At 42.3% G+C, this 21038-nt stretch overlaps 3 non-coding genes across 3 annotated transcripts; all 3 read left to right on the top strand.

Moving 5' to 3' along the window:
- The first annotated feature begins 250 nt into the window (after positions 1-250).
- TRNAR-CCU (transfer RNA arginine (anticodon CCU)) lies at positions 251-323 on the top strand. The gene has a single exon. It is a non-coding gene; the product is annotated as a tRNA-Arg (tRNA).
- Positions 324-970: 647 nt separating this feature from the next.
- Positions 971-1043, top strand: TRNAR-UCG (transfer RNA arginine (anticodon UCG)). Its single transcript has one exon. It is a non-coding gene; the product is annotated as a tRNA-Arg (tRNA).
- Positions 1044-11081: 10038 nt separating this feature from the next.
- TRNAR-UCG (transfer RNA arginine (anticodon UCG)) lies at positions 11082-11154 on the top strand. Its single transcript has one exon. It is a non-coding gene; the product is annotated as a tRNA-Arg (tRNA).
- The last annotated feature ends 9884 nt before the right edge of the window (positions 11155-21038 follow it).

The raw sequence follows: 21038 nt of genomic DNA, 5'->3' as shown, positions 1-21038 counted from the left end.
TCCCCCTTTTAACATCCATGGAAGAAGAAGTGTTGATTCGAAAATGGTTCTCCTCCAATTTCTCTCCACTTGCTAGAAATACAGAGTCTCCATTATAGCACAGAACAGAGTGTTAAAGTCGGGGATGGAAGAGGATGAAAATGGGAAGTTTACTTATGGAGAGAACTGAGAAATGTCCTGTGTGCAGACACCAGTGTTGGACGAATGAATACATTTAAATAATGCCTCTAGATTTCTGGTATTTGTCTGTACCTCAGTGGCCTAATGGATAAGGCACTGGCCTCCTAAGCCAGGGATTGTGGGTTCCAGTCCCATCTGAGGTGCAAACCAATGTCCACTCTTACTTTTCCAGAAAAATAAATATATTTATTACATGCTTCCTCTCAGAAGCTTATGAGGTATTAGGAACGTTGAAATGGTACCATTTTACTTCTGTACTCGTCGGAGTCATGTTGATGTTCTGAAACTACAAAGTCGATTTTTGAAACACCTGTCTTTGTCAGATGCATTTTTGACCCGGCAGAAGATATTCCTTTGGAAAAAATTATTTGAATTGGATTGGTGTAACTGTTGTTCCTAGAGGTGGTGAAAGGATTTCAGCAACTTAAATAGGGCAAGCCTGGTTTCATGAAACGTATACAGCCTTTGAGTGTGTTTAAATTGGAATAGCCAGGAAGGAGCAGTTTGTACTACTTTCAAAACAGTTTCTCTCCACTTCTGCAAACATCCAGAGCTATATAATGCATACTCTGAGCTTTAATCTCATGAAGAAAGAGGTTTAAATGCAAAAAAGAAAACAATAGCTTCTCGTACTGGTGACATTCTCATTATATAAATTCCAAAAAAGTGATTTAATTGAAAGGAGCTGAAAAACCCCACAATGGTTTGTAAACCTAAATAACTATAAATAATATATTTTTCCAACCTTGCATACCACCTACAGTATAAAAATAAACACAGCAGGACACATGACCGCGTGGCCTAATGGATAAGGCGTCTGACTTCGGATCAGAAGATTGAGGGTTCGAGTCCCTTCGTGGTCGGTTTTTGACAATGGTCACACAATTCAGGTTTCCATTCAGAATGGAAGCAGGCTCTTCCAATACTCTTATAGCCATCATGTTCTCATTCCTAATTAATAATAAAGTGGAGTACATACTGCACAGTCATTTAGATTGCATCTTCAGTCTAAAATCTAGTGCATTTAAGTGGCATTAAAAAGTGCTTCTATGTACACGCACTGAATATGAACTAGGTTTGCAGAATTTTGACTTCACAGAATTGGTTTTTAGCTTAAGTGTGTGTAGATGAACTGCAAGGTGTGTAAGTATGTGTTCATGGAGTGCTTCAAGTGTAAAATCTGTATGATTTGTGCAGTTAAAGTGCTAATTGTGCCTATGAGAAAGAAAAGTACTACAGAAGAATTATAAAGGATTGGTACATTGGCTGCCTTTGCTGATGACACAGATGGCTAATTTGTAAAGCACTGGTCTATTAAGTTGCAGAGTGTGGTTGAACTTGGTTAGTAGACTTGGTGCCTGTTTCTGTGTCCTGCTGAAGACAAGGACGGCGTGATACCACTGTCAAAGCCCAGTTTATTAAGAAAAGCATCCATGGAAGAAGAAGTGTTGATTCGAAAATGGTTCTCCTCCAATTTCTCTCCACTTGCTACAAATGCAGAGTATCCATTATAGCACAGAACAGAGTGTTAAAGTCGGGGATGGAAGAGGATGAAAATGGGAAGTTTACTTATGGAGAGAATTTAGATTTTTCACAGCCTGCTGGGCAGAAAATCTGGATTTTATTAAGGACACGGAGGCTAATATTATGCAAATCTCCTTTATTACCACAGCTCAGTAGCAACAATAGAAGAATGCAGAACATCAATAACATTCTGAGAAGGAATAAAGTCTCTTAGAAACCATGTCTCAGCCTTCTTTGTTCAAGAACTGCGAAGAAAGATCAACATGAGGTAAACTTGAGGATCCAAAACTTGAAGATCCAAAAACTCCATAGACAAGAATCCAGGATCAGGTTATTCTGAAAGAAAAAAGGTATACATCGTAATGTAATACAAATGGGAGGGTATGAAGAAAGAGGTGGGATAATATTAGCCTCCGTGTCCTTAATAAAATCCAGATTTTCTGCCCAGCAGGCTGTGAAAAATCTAAATTTTATGGCACGACACGGAGGCCATATTATGCAAGTTTAAAGTGCATTAAGAACATTATCAATCACATTAGAAATTGGTTTGAAATAACATGCTCTAAACATAGTATCATTAGACCAATCTGCAGCCCTAAGGATGTCTTGTAATCCTCCTCCTAAGCAGAAGGCTTTAGAGGCTGAAGCACCTCTTAAAGAGTGAGCACCAAAAACAGAAATATCAACACCACTTTCATGCATGACATTTTTAACCCACCTGGCTAAAGTGGGAGAAGAGACTCCTTTATGAGGGGATCTATAAGAAATTATTAGTTGTGATTCATTCATTCTAAGATATTTAGTTCTTTTTTCATATTCCTTTAAACATTTAACCACACAAAGTCTATCATTTTCAGGGAAAAAGGGATAGAAGATTGAAGATGATAAGGTCTTCGTTCTTTTCTTGAGGAAGAAACAAACTCCTTCGGGTTGAAAGGCCCTACTAGAAATGTCTAAAGCCTTAACGTCAGAAGTTCTACGAAAGGACACCAGACACAATAAGACAGTAATTTTAAAAGAGATGCGTTTGAGCGATAGAGAAGAGTTATCTCCCCATGACGCTAAAGTCCTAAGAACAAGAGTGACGTCCCACAGGGTGGTATATTTAGGGCCAGGAGGGTTTAAAACCCTCATGCTTCTCATTATCTTTTTAGTAAGAAGATTTTGTCCAACTGATGTTTCGTTAATTAAAGAATGACCGGCTGAAATTGCGGATCTATAAACGTTAACAGTTCTGTAAGAGAGACCTGAAGTAAAAAGGTCTGAAAGGTAGTTGATAATATTGACTAGATCAGTTGAAACGGGATCGTAACGCCGTTGAAGGTACCAGCGAACCCATTTGTTCCACGCCAGTCTATAAGCTTTCCTTGTTCCGGGTGCCCAAGACTCTGAAATGAGTCTGAAAGCATTTGACGAAAGTCCAGGGACATTCCATTGTCTCCTGAAATCTTCCATGCCGTCAGAATTAGAAGGCCCTGCTCTATCAGGGGATGTGTATGACCTTCCGAATCTAGAAGGATTTCCGAGAAGGAAGGAATTAAAATTGGGAAATCTATGCTCATTTCTAGGATGATGGGAAACCATGCTTGGGACCTCCAGAGAGGGGCTATCACTACCATGCTCTGACTGTAACGTCGAGCGTGGAGAAGGAGACGAGGGAGCATTGAAAAAGGGGGAAAGGCATAAGGTGCTAGGTTTGTCCAATCTTGTAGGAATGCATCTACTTTCATGGCTTGAGGGTCCGGCCTCCAACTGAAGAATTGTTTCAGCTGGGTGTTTATACGGTCTGCAAATAGATCTGTTTTGAATGGACCCCATTTCGTTTGAATGGACAGAAATACATCTCTGTTCAATTTCCAGTTGCTGGAATCCTTGAAATTTCTGGAACACCAATCGGCAACTTCGTTTTTCAGTCCGGGAATGTGTTCCGCTACAACTGAAATACCTTTGTTCAAACAGTAGTTCCATAGGCCTTTCGCCAGGTCTGTCAGGTCTTTGGAATGAGGGCCGCCCAGCTTGCTGACATAGCGAACTGCAGACACGTTGTCCATTCGTAAAGTTACGCAGCATTTCATTGAGTCCTGAGTAAAACAGCGAACCGCAAACGAGCCTGCTAGTAACTCTAAGCAATTGATATGCAATTCTTTTTCTTGTTGGGTCCAGCGACCCCTAGTGGATAAGTTCCCGCATCTTGCACCCCAGCCTTCTAAACTCGCATCGGATTCTATTATTAGATCTGGGAGATCTCCAAAGATGGCTCTGCCATTCCAAGCTTCTAAATTTTTGAGCCACCAGAGTAGCTCGATTTTGGATTCTTGATCTAGTGAAATTAGTTGGGAGTACGAGCCGTTGGCTCTCAGATGTCTCGATTTCAGTCTCTGTAGAGCCCGATAATGAAGGGGGCCCGGGAATATAGCTTGAATTGTGGAGGAAAGAAGGCCCAGGATTTTGGCTAGGTATCTCAGGGGAAAGACTTTCATAAGGAGTGTTCTCCTCAGTTCTTTCCTGACTTTCCTCACTTTGTCGCTGGGGAGACGGAGTTCTGTCTTTATAGTATCTACCAGGAACCCTAGGAATTGGGTCTGTTGAGAGGGGGTCGTACAAGACTTCTTTAGGTTTATGATAAAGCCTAGGTGTTGAAGAAGACGTATCGTGAGGTCTGTATGAGAGGAGACAGACTTTCTTGACTGTGCCATTATAAGGATATCGTCGAGGTAAATGATCATCCTGATTCCCCTTTGTCTCAACCAGGATGCGATGGGTCGGAGTACTTTGGTGAAGCACCAAGGGGAGGACGAGAGGCCGAAGGGCAGGCTGCAAAATTGGTAAAGGTGGCCTTGCCATGTGAATTGTAGAAACCTTTGATGAGGTTCCCAAATAGGTATCGTTAGGTAGGCGTCTTTTAGGTCGAGTCTTGTCAACCAGTCTTCTTTCCTTAACACGTCCCTTAGGAGGTGAATTCCCTCCATTTTGAAGTGTTGATAAACTACCCATTGATTTAGTTCCTTCAGGTTTATCACTGGTCTCTGTTCTTTGTTTTTCTTCTCCACCAGAAATATGTTGCTGAGGAACCCTGGGGAGAAAGATTCGACTATTGCGCCTTTTTTCAGGAGTTCTTGGACTTCTTGAGAGACTAACATTTGGTCCTTGGCTGAGAATGTTATTTCTCTGGGGGCTCTTCTTTGAAAGGGAGTGGCTATAAAGTCTATTTTGTAGCCCTTTACTGTGTTGAGTACCCACGGGTCTTTTGTTATCAATTCCCAGTTTCCGGCAAACTGGAGTAGTCTCCCTCCCACCTTTGGAGGGGTATCTGAAGGGTCTGGTAAGGTTCTTACCTGTGGAAAAGGAGCGTTGTCTCCTCTTGCCTCTGAAGTTTCTACCACGAGGTCTTTGCCTTTGGGGATAAAATTGTCCAAAGTTGTTGGAGTTGTTGAAGTTGAATCTGCCACCACCACGAGACATGAAGGGTCTTGAGTTTGAGTTTCCTCGGCCGGGAAAATGACCCCGCATTCTCCCGGCCCGGGTAAAAACACGATCTTGGAATACTCTTTTAATATCTTTTTGGGATTTTTGGATGGAGTTAAAGGCTCCTACATATCTAGCCATATCTTTGATGAATTCCTCCCCAAAGAGGAAACCTTGAGTAGTTTGACCTCCATCGTTCTTAGCTAGTTCGATTAACTTGGGGTCGATTTTAAAGAGGACTCCCTTTTTTCTCTCAATAGATAAGGCGGTATTGGCATTTCCAATTAAACATATAGCCCTTTGAACCCATTCCCTCAGTTCCTTAGGGTCGACCTGTCGGTCCTCGAGATAGGCTGTTTCTGCCATCTCAAAAATTTTTGTTATAGGACCAATAGAATCTAGTAGGCGATCTTGGCAAGATCTAAGGCCCTTATCTAGTCCTTTTCTAGGGTCTCGAGAGGTTTTAGAGATAAAGGCCACCACTTTGGGATCAAGTTCGGGGGTAGTGGTTATTTTATTGGGTAGGGAGGGTCTAGGGCATTCAGATCGAAGTCTTGCCCTGACTTCCTGTGGAATCTCCCTCCGAAGCCAGAAAGTTAAGTAATCAGCGACGTGTTGGGAGGGGGTCCACTCGGGTGACAAGGGGTGTTTAATTAGGAGTGGGTCGAACATAGGGTCTCCAAAGGGGTCTAGTAGGGCTATGTTTTTCTCCGGGACCTTAAGTGTCCCCTCTGAGCTCCCCGTTCTTCTTTTTTGGTATTCATCTTCATCGGTGTCGAATTCAGATGAACAGGACAGGTCTATTTCAGGTTCTGAGATATCCTCGATATCCATATTAGTAGGGGGCTCTGGGCCTTCATTTCGCCCATATGGGGTGCCCGAGGCACCATTCTTGTCACCACCCCGAGGGCGTGAAGGGGCGGAGGTTGCCTTATGCTTCTTTGGGTCTTCGTGATCTGTACCTCCTAATGCCCTTTTTTTGGGAGCCTTTCCTTTTGCTCCAGATTGAGTACCACTGGTAGATGGGAGGGGGGAATGTAAGGCCTCGAGCCTTTTGTTAATATTTATGTCAATTGAGTCAAGGACCTTTTCGAAGGCCTTATTGACTAGTTTTTCTAAATGACCCTCGATGTTTGTGATAGGTTCTGACATGCTTACCCAAGAAAGGGGGTAGTAATAATAATTGTGGTGGAGTAAGGGTTAAATATTAGGCAGAGCGGTAAAGGGATCTCTCGTAGTGAAAAGCGCTGTTGGTTGTGTGAGGGGCACGTTATGTGTGCCGGTAAACTGTCATTCCGTCGACAGTAGGGCGGACCAACGCCATAAAATGGCTGCTTAATATAAAAGAATAGGACTTGCCCAAGGTCCCAAAATGGCCGCCACGCACGTTTTACGCGTGCGTCTGCCGTTGCAGGGTGAATTCCTCTAATCCGGCCCCTCTCGAGTAACGTTGGCGAGGGGGCCGGCAAGGTTCGTCAGAAATGCAGAGCGGGTTGCGAGCGGAGGCGGAGGCGGATAGGTGTGTGGGACCGGAAAGGGAGTTGGGGGAAACACAGGGGTGAGCCCGAAGGTGAGCGCATGTACTTCAGATTCACTCGTTGCGAGTGGCGCGCGCGTGCATCCGAACAACAACAAAGGTTGGGAAGCGGCAAAGGGCATGAAACCGGTCCGAAATAGAACCGGAGGGGGTCATAGCGAGAGGTGAAAGAAAGGTACAAGTTACCCAGAGGGTAAAGCACAATAGGGGTACATACCCATACGAATTAGTGTTATATTAAGAGACAAACCCCAGAATAAGTAAGAAACAATACAAACATACAGTAAACTGTACAAGGATATTATAATAATTGCTAATAATGGTACAATAGGAGGGACAAGCCTCTAGTTAAAAAATCACCAAGTAAGTCAGAGGATAAGGAAGAGCTACTTATCTTTCTGAGCTGCAGACACCAGTGTTGGACGATTGAATACATTTAAATAATGCCTCTAGATTGCTGGCATTTATCTGTGCCTCAGTGGCCTAATGAATAAGGCTGTGACCTCCTAGGCCAGGGATTGTGGGTTCAAGTCCCATCTGAGGTGCAAACCAATGTCCTCTCTTACTTTTCCAGAAAAATAAATATATTTATTACATGCTTCCTCTCAGAAGCTTATGAGGTATTAGGAACTTTGAAATGGTACCATTTTACTTCTATGGTCTTCAGAGTCATGTTGATGTTCTGAAACTACAAAGTCGATTATTAAACACTTATCTTTGTCAGATGCATTTTTGACCCGGCAGAAGATATTCCTTTGGAAAAAATTATTTGAATTGGATTGGTGTAACTGTTGTTTCTAGAGGTGGTGAAAGGCTTTCAGCTACTTGAATTGGGCAAGTCAGGATTCATGAAATGTATACAACCTTTGAGTGTGTGTAAATTGGAATATCCAGGAAGGAGCAGTTTGTACTACTTTCAAAACAGTTTCTCTCCACTTCTGGAAACATCCAGAGTTATGTTGAGCATTTACTGAGCTTTAATCTCATGAAGAAAGAGGTTTAAATGCAAAAAAGAAAACAATAGCTTATCGTACTGGTGACATTCTGATTATATAGATTCCAAAAAAGTGCTTTAATTGAAAGGAGCTGAAAAAAAACCACAATGGGATGTAAACCTAAATAACTATAAATAATATATTTTCCATCCTTGCATACCACCTACAGTATAAAAATAAACACAGCAGGACACATGACCGCGTGGCCTAATGGATAAGGCGACAGACTTCGGATCAGAAGATTGAGGGTACGAGTCCCTTCGTGGTCGGATTTTGACAATGGTCACACACTTCAGGTTTCCATTCAGAATGGAAACAGGCTCTTCCAATACTCTTATAGCCATCAGGTTCTCATTCCTAATTAATAATAAAGTGGAGTACATACTGCACAGTCATTTAGATACATCTTCAGTCTAAAATCTAGTGCAATTTAGTGGCATTAAAAAGTGCTTCTATGTACATGCACTGAATATGTACTAGGTTAGCAGAATTTTGACAGAATGGGTTTTTAGCTTAAGTGTGTGTAGATGATCTGCAAGGTGTGTAAGTATGTGTTCATGGAGTGCTTCAAGTGTAAAATCTGTATGATTTATGCAGTTAAAGTGCTAATTTTGCCTATGAGAAAGAAAAGTACTACAGAAGAATTATAAAGGATTGGCACATTGGCTGCCTTTGCTGATGACACAGATGGCTAATTTGTAAAGCACTGGTCTATTAAGTTGCAGAGTGTGGTTGAACTTGGTTAGTAGACTTGGTGCCTGTTTCTGTGTCCTGCTGAAGACAAGGACGGCTTGATACCACTGTCAAAACCCAGTTTATTGAGAAAAGCATCCATGGAAGAAGAAGTTTTGATTCGAAAATGGTTCTCCTCCAATTTCTCTCCACTTGCTAGAAATACAGAGTCTCCTTTATAGCACAGAACAGAGTGTTAAAGTCGGGGATGGAAGAGGATGAAAATGGGAAGTTTACTTATGGAGAGAACTGAGAAATATCCTGTGTGCAGACACCAGTGTTGGACGATTGAATACATTTAAATAATGCCTCTAGATTGCTGGTATTTATCTGTGCCTCAGTGGCCTAATGGATAAGGCACTGGCCTCCTAAGCCACGGATTGGGGTTTTGAGTCCCATCTGAGGTGCAAACCAATGTTCACTCTTACTTTTCCAGAAAAATAAATATATTTATTACATGCTTCCTCTCAGAAGCTTATGAGGTATGAGGAACTTTGAAATGGTACCATTTTACTTCTGTACTCTTCAGAGTCATGTTGATGTTCTGAAACTACAAAGTCGATTTTTGAAACACCTATCTTTGTCAGATGCATTTTTGACCCGGCAAAAGATATTCCTTTGGAAAAAATGATTTGAATTGGATTGGTGTAACTGTTGTTTCTAGAGGTGGTGAAAGGCTTTCAGGCACTTGAATAGGGCAAGTCAGGATTCATGAAACGTATACAACCTTTGAGTGTGTGTAAATTGGAATATCCAGGAAGGAGCAGTTTGTACTACTTTCAAAACAGTTTCTCTCCACTTCTGGAAACATCCAGAGCTTTATAAAGCATACTCTGAGCTTTAATCTCATGAAGAAAGAGGTTTAAATGCAAAAAAGAAAACAATAGCTTATCGTACTGGTGACATTCTCATTATATAAATTCCAAAAAAGTGATTTAATTGAAAGGAGCTGAAAAAAACCCACAATGGTTTGTAAACCTAAATAACTATAAATAATATATTTTCCAACCTTGCACACCACCTACAGTATAAAAATAAATGCAGCAGGACACATGACTGCGTGGCCTAATGGATAAGGCCTCTGACTTCAGATCAGAAGATTGAGGGTTTGAGTCCCTTCGTGGTCGGGTTTTGACAATGGTCACACAATTCAGGTTTCCATTCAGAATGGAAGCAGGCTCTTCCAATACTCTTATAGCCATCATGTTCTCATTCCTAATTAATAATAAAGTGGAGTACATACTGCACAGTCAGTTAGATTGCATCTTCAGTCTAAAATCTAGTGCATTTAAGTGGCATTAAAAAGTGCTTCTATGTACACGCACTGAATATGAACTAGGTTTGCAGAATTTCGACTTCACAGAATGGGTTTTTAGCTTAAGTGTGTGTAGATGAACTGCAAGGTGTGTAAGTATGTGTTCATGGAGTGCTTCAAGTGTAAAATCTGTATGATTTGTGCAGTTAAAGTGCTAATTTTGCCTATGAGAAAGAAAAGTACTACAGAAGAATTATAAAGGATTGGTACATTGGCTGCCTTTGCTGATGACACAGATGGCTAATTTGTAAAGCACTGGTCTATTAAGTTGCAGAGTGTGGTTGAACTTGGTTAGTAGACTTGGTGCCTGTTTCTGTGTCCTGCTGAAGACAAGGACGGCTTGATACCACTGTCAAAGCCCAGTTTATAAGAAAAGCATCCAAGGAAGAAGAAGTGTTAATTTGAAAATGGTTCTCCTCCAATTTCTCTCCACTTGCTACAAATGCAGAGTATCCATTATAGCACAGAACAGAGTGTTAAAGTCGGGGATGGAAGAGGATGAAAATGGGAAGTTTACTTATGGAGAGAACTGAGAAATATCCTGTGTGCAGACACCAGTGTTGGACGATTGAATACATTTAAATAATGCCTCTAGATTGCTGGTATTTATCTGTGCCTCAGTGGCCTAATGGATAAGGCACTTGCCTACTAAGCCAGGGATTGTGGGTTTGAGTCCCATCTGAGGTGCAAACCAATGTCCACTCTTACTTTTCCAGAAAAATAAATATATTTATTACATGCTTCCTCTCAGATATTTATGAGGTATTAGGAACTTTGAAATTGTACCATTTTACTTCTGTACTCTTCAGAGTCATGTTGATGTTCTGAAACTACAAAGTAGATTTTTAAACACCTATCTTTGTCAGATGCATTTTTGACCTGGCAGAAGATATTCCTTTGGAAAAAATTATTTGAATTGGATTGGTGTAACTGTTGTTTCTAGAGGTGGTGAAAGGCTTTCAGCTACTTAAATAGGGCAAGTCAGGATTCATGAAACGTATACAACCTTTGAGTGTGTGTAAATTGGAATATCCAGGAAGGAGCAGTTTGTACTACTTTCAAAACAGTTTCTCTCCACTTCTGCAAACATCCAGAGCTATATAAAGCATACTCTGAGCTTTAATCTCATGAAGAAAGAGGTTTAAATGCAAAAAAGAAAACAATAGCTTCTCGTACTGGTGACATTCTCACTATATAAATTCCAAAAAAGTGATTTAATTGAAAGGAGCTGAAAAAACACACAATGGTTTGTAAACCTAAATAACTATAAATAATATATTTTTCCAACCTTGCATACCACCTACAGTATAAAAATAAATGCAGCAGGACACATGACCGCGTGGCCTAATGGATAAGGCGTCTGACTTCGGATCAGAAGATTGAGGGTTCGAGTCCCTTCGTGGTCGGTTTTTGACAATGGTCACACAATTCAGGTTTCCATTCAGAATGGAAGCAGGCTCTTCCAATACTCTTATAGCCATCATGTTCTCATTCCTAATTAATAATAAAGTGGAGTACATACTGCACAGTCATTTAGATTGCATCTTCAGTCTAAAATCTAGTGCAATTTAGTGGCATTAAACAGTGCTTCTATGTACATGCACTGAATATGTACTAGGTTTGCAGAATTTTGACAGAATGGGTTTTAGCTTAAGTTTGTGTAGATGATCTGCAAGGTGTGTAAGTATGTGTTCATGGAGTGCTTCAAGTGTAAAATCTGTATGATTTGTGCAGTTAAAGTGCTAATTTTGCCTATGAGAAAGAAAAGTACTACAGAAGAATTATAAAGGATTGGCACATTGGCTGCCTTTGCTGATGACACAGATGGCTAATTTGTAAAGCACTGGTCTATTAAGTTGCAGAGTGTGGTTGAACTTGGTTAGTAGACTTGGTGCCTGTTTCTGTGTCCTGCTGAAGACAAGGACGGCTTGATACCACTGTCAAAGCCCTGTTTAATGAGAAAAGCATCCATGGAAGAAGAAGTGTTGATTCGAAAACGGTTCTCCTCCAATTTCTCTCCACTTGCTACAAATGCAGAGTATCCATTATAGCACAGAACAGAGTGTTAAAGTCGGGGATGGAAGAGGATTAAATGGGAAGTTTACTTATGGAGAGAACTGAGAAATGTCCTGTGTGCAGACACCAGTGTTGTGTGGTAAATAAATAAATTACCGGTACTATTTTTCTATGCATTTAAAGGGAAAAGGATAGCTCAATAAATAAGAGGCAGAGTCCGTGGTATCTGAGTCATACGGGCTTTAATCAGATGGCTCGAGCCAATGGACCATCGGGTTCCATCACCTGCTAAGGTTCAGGAAGGGACAGACACAGGACAGAAAGGGAAGTCGCGCAGCGCATCATATCAACATCATACAGTATATATAGTAAAACAGTACAATTGCATTGAATACAGTAGGCGTAACAAGTGACAAATGAAAAGATAAGAACATATGGGTGTAAAAAGAAGGCGTGTACAGGGCGTGCACAGAAACATGTGATGTAGACGTCACAGAAGTGTCATTAGTGGGTGGATACATGGAAGGGGCTTCATGGGCAGCTGGAACCTTTAAACTACTGGTGCGCGCAAACGGACCATGACGTGTAACTGGGGAGAGCTGGGGGCTCTGACTTCTAGCACTAGAAGAGGAGACTAAAGTCTGGGATGTCATAACGACCTGTACCTATAGCATATCTGATATCTTGTGTTTGGAGAACATGTTGCTTGAATCTAAACGTCATCAGGGCAAAGGCTACTTGTCACTAAGGCTAGTGCATGTATATATCTCTTCATGTATTGCGTGAGCTATGGATCTTCTATGGATATTAATTCAGTAATTCTCTTGCATGGAGACAGAAAGACTAGACTATAGATGAGGATGTTTATGCGGTTCGTTAGCTAGGAATGTGAAACCGGGGAGCTGAACTGATAACTGTAAGCATAACATATTCTTGGCAGGCAGGCAGACAGAGCCGGGCACCGCGCTGCTTGGCAGGATGTAAGTGAAGGGTCAGGGATGCGGGCGGGGCTGCATCTCTCCTCGGAGTGGTTCAGGAGACTTGAGGCATGAATCTGGTGTCCGGGCCCTGAGAGGCCTAGAAACGGGTGCAACTCGATGATTTAACGTGCACAATGTAAAGACGTTGGCAACATAGGCCTAAAAGCCTAATTCACGTTGCCTTCAGGAAGGGCTGGATAACTGGCATACTAACGTTGGACACAACTGTAATTGCGTCTTGATTCGGTCATAGGGGGAAATATGCATATCGAATCATGCACATATAACATATGATGGGGAGCACGTAGGGACACACAACAGGGCAAAATATAATTTTCCTCATTCCCTCCTTGTTCCCTACGTTCCCTTCAGGAAACATCAATATTCATAATACCATCTATCTGTTCATACAGCATCATTTGCTCGTCTCTTATCTTTTGGGAATAGGACTTTGGACGTGGAATACAAGAGGTAGCGCACAAGCCGCAAATCGCAGGGCCACATTGTAAACAGAGACAACAACTGAAAATGATCATTACTACTATTCCCAGGAACGACAGTACTTTCCATCCCCAGGCAGATATTACACTCCAGAGCCAACCGGACCATGTCCAGGTGCCTGGATTCTGGTGTAGCTGATGGGCTATTTTATGAAGTCTAGTTATTGCTGAATATACAGACGGTGCGTTATTAGGAATGAAAACGCAACAACTAGATCCGATGACTCTACAAGCTCCGCCCCTATCGGCCAGTATGACGTCAAGAACAAGGCGGTTCTGAAGAACGACAAATCTCATAGCAGACTGCTCTTCTGTTAAGTTACCTAGGGCGGAAGTAGTCTCATTCACTACTGCTTCAAGGGTTCTGGTTAACCTACGTATTAATTTACTATTCTGGATAGGTCCTATGAAGAAAAAGAAACCTTTATTGAAATCCGTATACTGTTCTAATGCAGTTTCAGTTTGATCGACAATTGGGGACTCGATCTCCCTTCTATGTCTGACGTGTACTAGATGTGTATTGCTGTGATAATCGGATGGGGCTAGGAAAACTGGTGGCAGTAGGAAGGCAATGTAACATGTTCCATCCCACTCTAGGGGCAGACATACATATGCGGTCTGACCACATATAAAATATGAATGACGTGAGGCTTTGAAAATAGATTTCCCACTGTCACTATACTCGACCACAGTATGACAATCACTGTGTCCTAGATGCACCGAACCATTCCTTCTGACACATAATTCGCCTTTCACTGGTAGAACTGTAATAGCAGGCAAATCTGGAGTAGTCTCGGACTGAACATTCAAAATCATGAAATTGGAGGAAAAATTACCTAGATCATATACTTCATTTTCTAGATCTAACCCTGTCCTATGGGAAAGACCTTCCTTGTCTGGGAAACATGTTCTATTCAGAAGGGACTTATCGTCTAAGGATGACATTAACGTAAACCATGCTCCACACGAACCATTGTGTGAAAATGGATAGGGAAAGAGTGGCAGAACTCCCTTAGGTGTCTGGAAAGGGGGGAGTCGACCACACACCCAACAATTAGTGGCATTGCTGGTCTGGTGTGAATAGTGTAACATACGAATAAAAGTATTGTTGCGCATTGCAAGTCGATAGGATAACTCGTGAGGGGGTAGTTCACTAAAAGTGTGCTCTACTGTATCATTAGAAGAAAAATGTACATGCGGACCAAGAGGAGGAAAAAATACATGTAAAACGTAACTTATACATGTGATCGTAAGACTCAGAAATAACATAAACAATAATGTAACAATGCATCTGCTTCGCAGACTTTTACAGTAACGTATTTTCCTGGAGTTTCGTCTATCTCTCTCACTATGTGGGTCTATCTCATACATGTCAGGAACCTGTCTAACCGCTTCACCCGAGAGGGACTTAAACAATTAAACGCTGTCTGACTTACTAGACCTCAACTTGGCTTTATACTCCTGCTGCGGAGTTTTCTCTAACAGGGGAAGTTTAGAGTCAGTATCGGGGCAGTCCTTGAAAAAAATCTTTGGACACAGTCCATGGAAACGCTTGATGTGGCTGGAGTGTAGCCAGCCTTTTCTTCCTTCTAGCTTTACGGCAGTCCTTGTGGTCATCAGAACAAGTTTCGGCTCCTTCCAGCGGGGCTCCAGAGGGCTTGAACGATCGAAATTCCGGACCAAAACAAGATCTCCAGGAACGACCTCATGCGGTTTCACCTGGGTGTTGTCTGGAAAGGCAGCCACGACCTGTGAACGACAAGAGAGTAGTGCAGACATCAAGGAAGCTAGGTAATCTGTCAGCATATTACTGTCAACATCGGTGATTTTACGTGGCATAGGTGTACCCCACATGTTTGGGGGATGACCAAACACTACTTCAAACGGTGACAGACCAGAACGGGAATGAGCGACCATTCTCATATAGAAAAGGGCAACCGGCAGGGCTACCATCCAATCTACACCTTTCTCTGCACAGACCTTTGCAATACGTATTTTCAGAGTCTGATTATGTCTCTCGACGAGGCCAGCTGCCTCGGGATGTCGTACACAGTGGAACTTCCACTGGTACCCTAACAGAAGTGATACTTGTTTCATAAGTTCGGACGAGAATGGCTGTCCGTTGTCTGAATACACGACTCTGGGCAAACCATAACGGGGGAAAAACTCACGAACCAACTGCCTGGCAGTGGTCGCGGCAGTGTAATCTGGGACTGGATATGCTTCTGTCCATCTGGTCAAAGCGCATACAACTACGAGGACATACTTGAAACCTCGACATCGATCCATCTGGATATAATCCATCTGGAGGACTTCAAAAGGGTGGTCAGGAGGATGGAATCCACCTTGTTCCACAGGAACACCTTTACCTGGATTAAACTGACAACAGATCATGCAGGTACATACTTTCTGCTTTGCTGCTGCTCGTAAATGCTTGTTATACCAGAGGTTCTGAATGCTGTCTAACATGGATTTTTCTCCTAGATGTGCTGGACTATGTGCTGTATTGATAATAACTTGAACCATAGAGTCGGGGAGAAACCATGTGGCTTTTCCCTTCGTTAACCATCCCTGATCTGTCTGGACCCCTCCTAGTTCAGACCAATTCTTGATTTCGTCTGGGGTTGCATGTGTCTGTATGTCTAGTACATCTTGTGTAGGGTCCTTAACTGTCATACAAGTCGTCTGAACTGGAACATCTGTCTTTGTCGTGTTAACTGGAACGTCTGGAGTCTGAGCTGTAAGCTTGGCTGTTCGATCTGCTAGATCGTTACCTTGGGAAATGGCGTCAGTGGCTTTCGTATGTGCTTTGCACTTCATAATGGCAATGGCTGTCGGTAAATGTATGGCTTCTAAAAGAGCTTGAATGAGGGGGCCATGCTGAATCTTGGCTCCATGAGAGGTCAGGAAACCTCTTTCTTGCCAGAGGACTCCAAAGTCGTGAACGACTCCGAATGCATAACGTGAATCTGTATATATGTTTACTTTCAGGTTCTTGGCTCGTATGCAGGCTTGTGTCAGAGCGATGAGCTCTGCTGCTTGAGCAGACAGGGTGTCAATACTATGTGTCTCTATATCTTCAGTTTCAGTAGTCACGGCATATGCGGCTACTAATTCTCCTGTACTTGTTCTCATACATGAACCATCCACGTAAAGTGTCAGGTCTGGGTCAGGTAATGCAATATCCGTCAAGTCTTGTCTTGGCTTTGTCATGGTGTTAATAACTTCCACACAGTCATGTGTTACAGGGTTTGATGTAATCGAGGGTAACAGTGTAGCAGGATTTAAAATGTTGCAGCGTCTGATTTCTATGTGTGGCTGGAACAGTGTCAGTTCATATCCTGTCAATCGTGCAATTGTCAAGTGCTGAGTCTGTGTTCGGTTTAAAAGAACTTCCACGGAGTGTGGAACCTGTACTGTCAGAGAGTGTCCTAACACTATGGAATCACTTTGTCTGGTAGCTAGAGCTGTGGCTGCAACTGATTTGAGGCACGCAGGCAAAGCCTGGGCTACTGGATCTAATGTGCTAGAAAAATAAGCACAAGGCTTGTGTTGACCTGCTTGATCTTGCGTGAGAACAGATAATGCTGTACCATCACGTTCAGTGACAAAAAGCGTAAAAGGCTTACTGTAGTTTGGTGTCGCTAATACAGGTGCATTACATAAAGCTTTCTTTAACTCATTGAAAACAAGTGTATGTTCCTGGTTCCAAGGGAGGACAGTCGATGTTGCTGCCTCCTGTGTTGTTAACTGTATCAGTGGCTTGGCTAGATATGCGTACTGAGGGATCCATTGTCTGCAGTAAAAAGTGAGGCCGATAAAAGCTCGTACCTCCTTCTGTGTCTTGGGCTGTGGAAGACGTGCAATTAACTGGATACGGTCAGGTGTCAACTGTCTACCCCACTTGGACAGCAAGTGTCCAAGGTATACCACTTGCTAGACACAGAATTGCAGTTTCGAAGGGGACACCTTGTGCCCCATTTCTGCCAGAAAATACAAGACTGTCAGTGGCGCACGTTCACAGTCACGTTCTGTGCGGGCTGTAATTAATAGATCATCGACATACTGGAGCAGGACAGTGTCAGTTGGCATGTGAATACTGTCTAGTTGTCTTTTAAGTGCTTGACTATAAATACTAGGACTTTCTGTGAAACCTTGAGGTGCACGTGTGAATTTATAGCTTCTTCCATTTAAACAGAATCCGAAAAGGAACTGGCTGTCTGGATGAATGGGGACACTAAAAAATGCGTTCTTGAGATCAATAACAGTAAAGAACGTAGCTTCAGAATCAATGGCAGTCAATAGGGATATCTGGAACCACTGGGTACTGGGGTATGATACATCTATTAAGCTCTCGAAGGTCAACCACTAGTCGATAAACTGGAGGTGCATTTGGGTCAGTACGTTTAAGAATCGGAATGATAGGAGAATTGCATACATTGGAGTCAGTTTCTACAACTACTCCTTGAGCAATGAGCTCGTCAATAATTTTCGATAAGGCTGCTACAGCCTCGGGTGGTACCTTGTACTGTCGGATTCGTGGCAATACAACTCCTTGTTTCAGAGTGACACGATATGGTGTAATGTGCATACAACCTACATCAGTTGGACCTTGCGCCCATAAATGCTGTGGTACATTCAATAATCTTGGATCAAAATCTCGTAACACATAATGTCCTTTAAAATCACGTAGAAACAATCTCACTCCTTCCGGAGAACAGCAAATAACTGCACCTAACTCTTTCAATGTTTTAATACCAAGTAAATTTTCAGGACATGATTTCGTAAGTAACAAGTCTGTAGTTCGGGACAATGGACCAACTTCTAGGGAAACTGGTTTTGATATTTCGTTAACAATAGGCTTTCCTGAAAATCCCAGGGAAACATTTCTTGAGCCTGAGAGTGGAGCCCCTGGAACCTCGTCATGACTGATGGTAGTCCTACTTGCCCCTGTATCAATCAGAAACTTTCTGTCTTTCCCTAATACTTGACTGTGTACATAGGGACCTTCTTGATCTACAGGAACCTCGATGAGAGGCAAGCCAACCTCCCTCTCTAGGCTGTTTCATGAATACTGCTGATATTCTGGATAATCTGACTGTGCGTACTGGTACATCTGTTGTGTAACGTGTTGCGTGGCAGCTATAGGCTGCGGTACTGTAACTGTCTGTTGTGCCGTGCGTTCTGCGGTGGTTGCATATTCTGCAGAACATGTTCCTGTCTAGGAGGACGCGGTCTCTCTTTCGTCTTACCTGTAGCTATGTTGTGTTTCAGAACTGCACATTCGTTTATATAATGACCTGGCTGTTTACAGTAATTGCATGTCCCTTTAACGGGAGCTGCAGAATGACTGGTTTGATTCGTACCCCTCTTTTGACTATCTGTTGGAACAGACTGTGCAACTAATACTTTCATTTTCGTGTCTTTCATACGTCTCCTTCCGTGATCTTGCTCTTCTCTGATTCGGTTCTGGTGGTACTGTAACATCTGTAACATTTGGGACGGGGTATTAGCTTGCCATGTACTCTCGACTTTTAATACTCGATTTTTAACTTGTGGTAAAGAATTCTCAACTAGTTTGGTAACAAAGAGATGTGGATACGACTCACTACTTGTTTTCAAACCGCTATTTATAATGAAACATTTCTCAAATCTGGAATAAAAATCACTAGTGTCTTCGTCTTGTTTCTGTTTACAGGCTGAGATGGCATCCCAGTCTTCCTTTTTCGTGGCTAGTAATCTTGGCAAGACTTGAATTAACAGTTCGGGCAACTCTTTGGCTTTATTCCCGAGACCAGTACCTGGAACTCGTGTGTTATCTTCGTTCTCTAACGCTGTCCAGTCAATCTTTTTCTCTCCCACCTCCCATTCTTTCTCTTTGAGTTTTTCATATATGCCCGCAGGCAGCAGGACCTTTAACATTTTAATGATATCAGGATACGTGTATTCTCCCATACGGAGCATGTCTTTTAATTCACGGTGGAACCCTGCTGGATCTTTATCGTGACAGGGCACTAACTTTTTCATTTCTAGTAGTTCGATTTTCGTTATAGGAGTGTAAACAAATACTCGTTCGAGTGTACCATCCGTTCCCTTAACAGGATGGACTTCTCGCAAGGGATTCTGTCTGTCTATGTAAAATGTTTTTCTTACTGGGGGTGGTACAGGAACGAAATGTGGAGTCAGGAACGTTCTGTATTTGTGACGTTGTTCTAAAATGACATTAATCAAATCGGTACCTAGACCTTTCCATCGGTTTAAGAGTAACTCGTCCAGTACATTATGTAAGGGACCTGGATCAGAATGCTGACTCTCGTACAATGTAATGAGGTGCTGGATCATATACATACCCACCAATCTCTGTTGGTCTGGAGACAGTTTCAGAAACGATTGGGCCACTACTTCGTCTGAGAATGTACTAGAGTTACTAGTCCATTGAACTGCTGATCGGGCTAGTTCCTGTTCATGCATGGTACTAAGCTCACTGTAACCTATTCGTAGTTTCAATACTTTATCGGTAGCCTGGAATAATTGTTCAAGAGAACACTGTTCTGGTACTGGAAGAGGAAAGACTTTCTTGTAGTCTAGGCGTGTGTGTCTATCGGAAGGTCTCGTCCTACCTACATACGCTATTCTGTCTGGGTTCTCGTTGTCTACATCTTCGTCTGAAGAGTCATTCTCTTTCTCGGCTACTCTACTTGCTTTCTCCCTCTCGTGTATGCTTATAATTTCTTTACGAATCTTTCTGTACATTGTTTCTATACTATTTTGTGTCTTGTGTTTTCCATCTGCTATATTGTCACTCCATCTTGTCAGGACCTTCATTTCATCCTTGTCTTTATCAGGATGATCTTGTTCTCTTATTAAACAATTTATTAAAAATTGCAAAATCATGCCTTGAATCTCGACTTTCCTGTGTACCATAGCTTCGTGAATACTTTCTGGTTTCTCCCCTGTTCGGATGAAATGATATATTCTGTCTAAATGTTCCTTCATATCTGGCATGGTAGTCAAAAAGTTTGCAACTCGTCGTAAACGTACGGAATATAGTATCATGTGATCTTCGCCTGGCACTAGATCATATCTACAATCGGTAAGATACTTCTTGAGAGCTTCGTATGTAGCCACCTTTGGTGTGCGCTGTAATGCTGCGTCTCTCAGCGTCATTCATTTTACTTGAGGCGGGGTGATAGGAATACCTCCCCCTGCTCCTCCTGAACTGGAATCGGCAACTAATACTGGATGTGCCGCTACTGGTAATGTAACTGGTAAAGTAGGAGTACGTAATGTGGGTTGGTCCTGGGGTACTGGCGGATTGAAAGGATTCCCGGGACCAACGGCTGGAGGAACAGTAATTACATTATTAACAGGATTATGAGGTTAAACAGGCGGAGTAGGATTCGAATTTGCATATTCTGGGACAGTGTCGTCTAAATAGGAAGAAAGGAAGATTTCAGCTGCGGTCGGTTTATGACATAGCTTAGTCGGAACTAATGGTGGCGGTAAATTACAGGGTGCTTCCGGGGTCGCTTTAGGCAGGCCCTCGGCGAGAAGGGGATACATACCTTTAATAAGGGCATTTCTTTGTCTATTTAACTGTTCTGCTGTAACTCGTTCACCTTCTTCTAGTAATTCCCTTTCTTGGGCTTTTTCTGATGTTTCCCTACTTAGTTCTGCTTTTCTGAATTCCTTTTCTGTTCTTTTATGCGATTCTTTACGCCACAATTCTATGGCATCTTTCTGGGATTGTCTGGCTTTCTTTTTCCATAATGCTTCCTCTACTCTTATGATGCA

This window comes from Lissotriton helveticus, chromosome 5_1 (genome assembly GCF_964261635.1).
Source record: "Lissotriton helveticus chromosome 5_1, aLisHel1.1, whole genome shotgun sequence".
Taxonomy (NCBI): Eukaryota; Metazoa; Chordata; class Amphibia; order Caudata; family Salamandridae; genus Lissotriton; species Lissotriton helveticus.
Note: the sequence above shows the minus strand (reverse complement) of the source record. Positions and strands in the feature narration are given on the sequence as shown.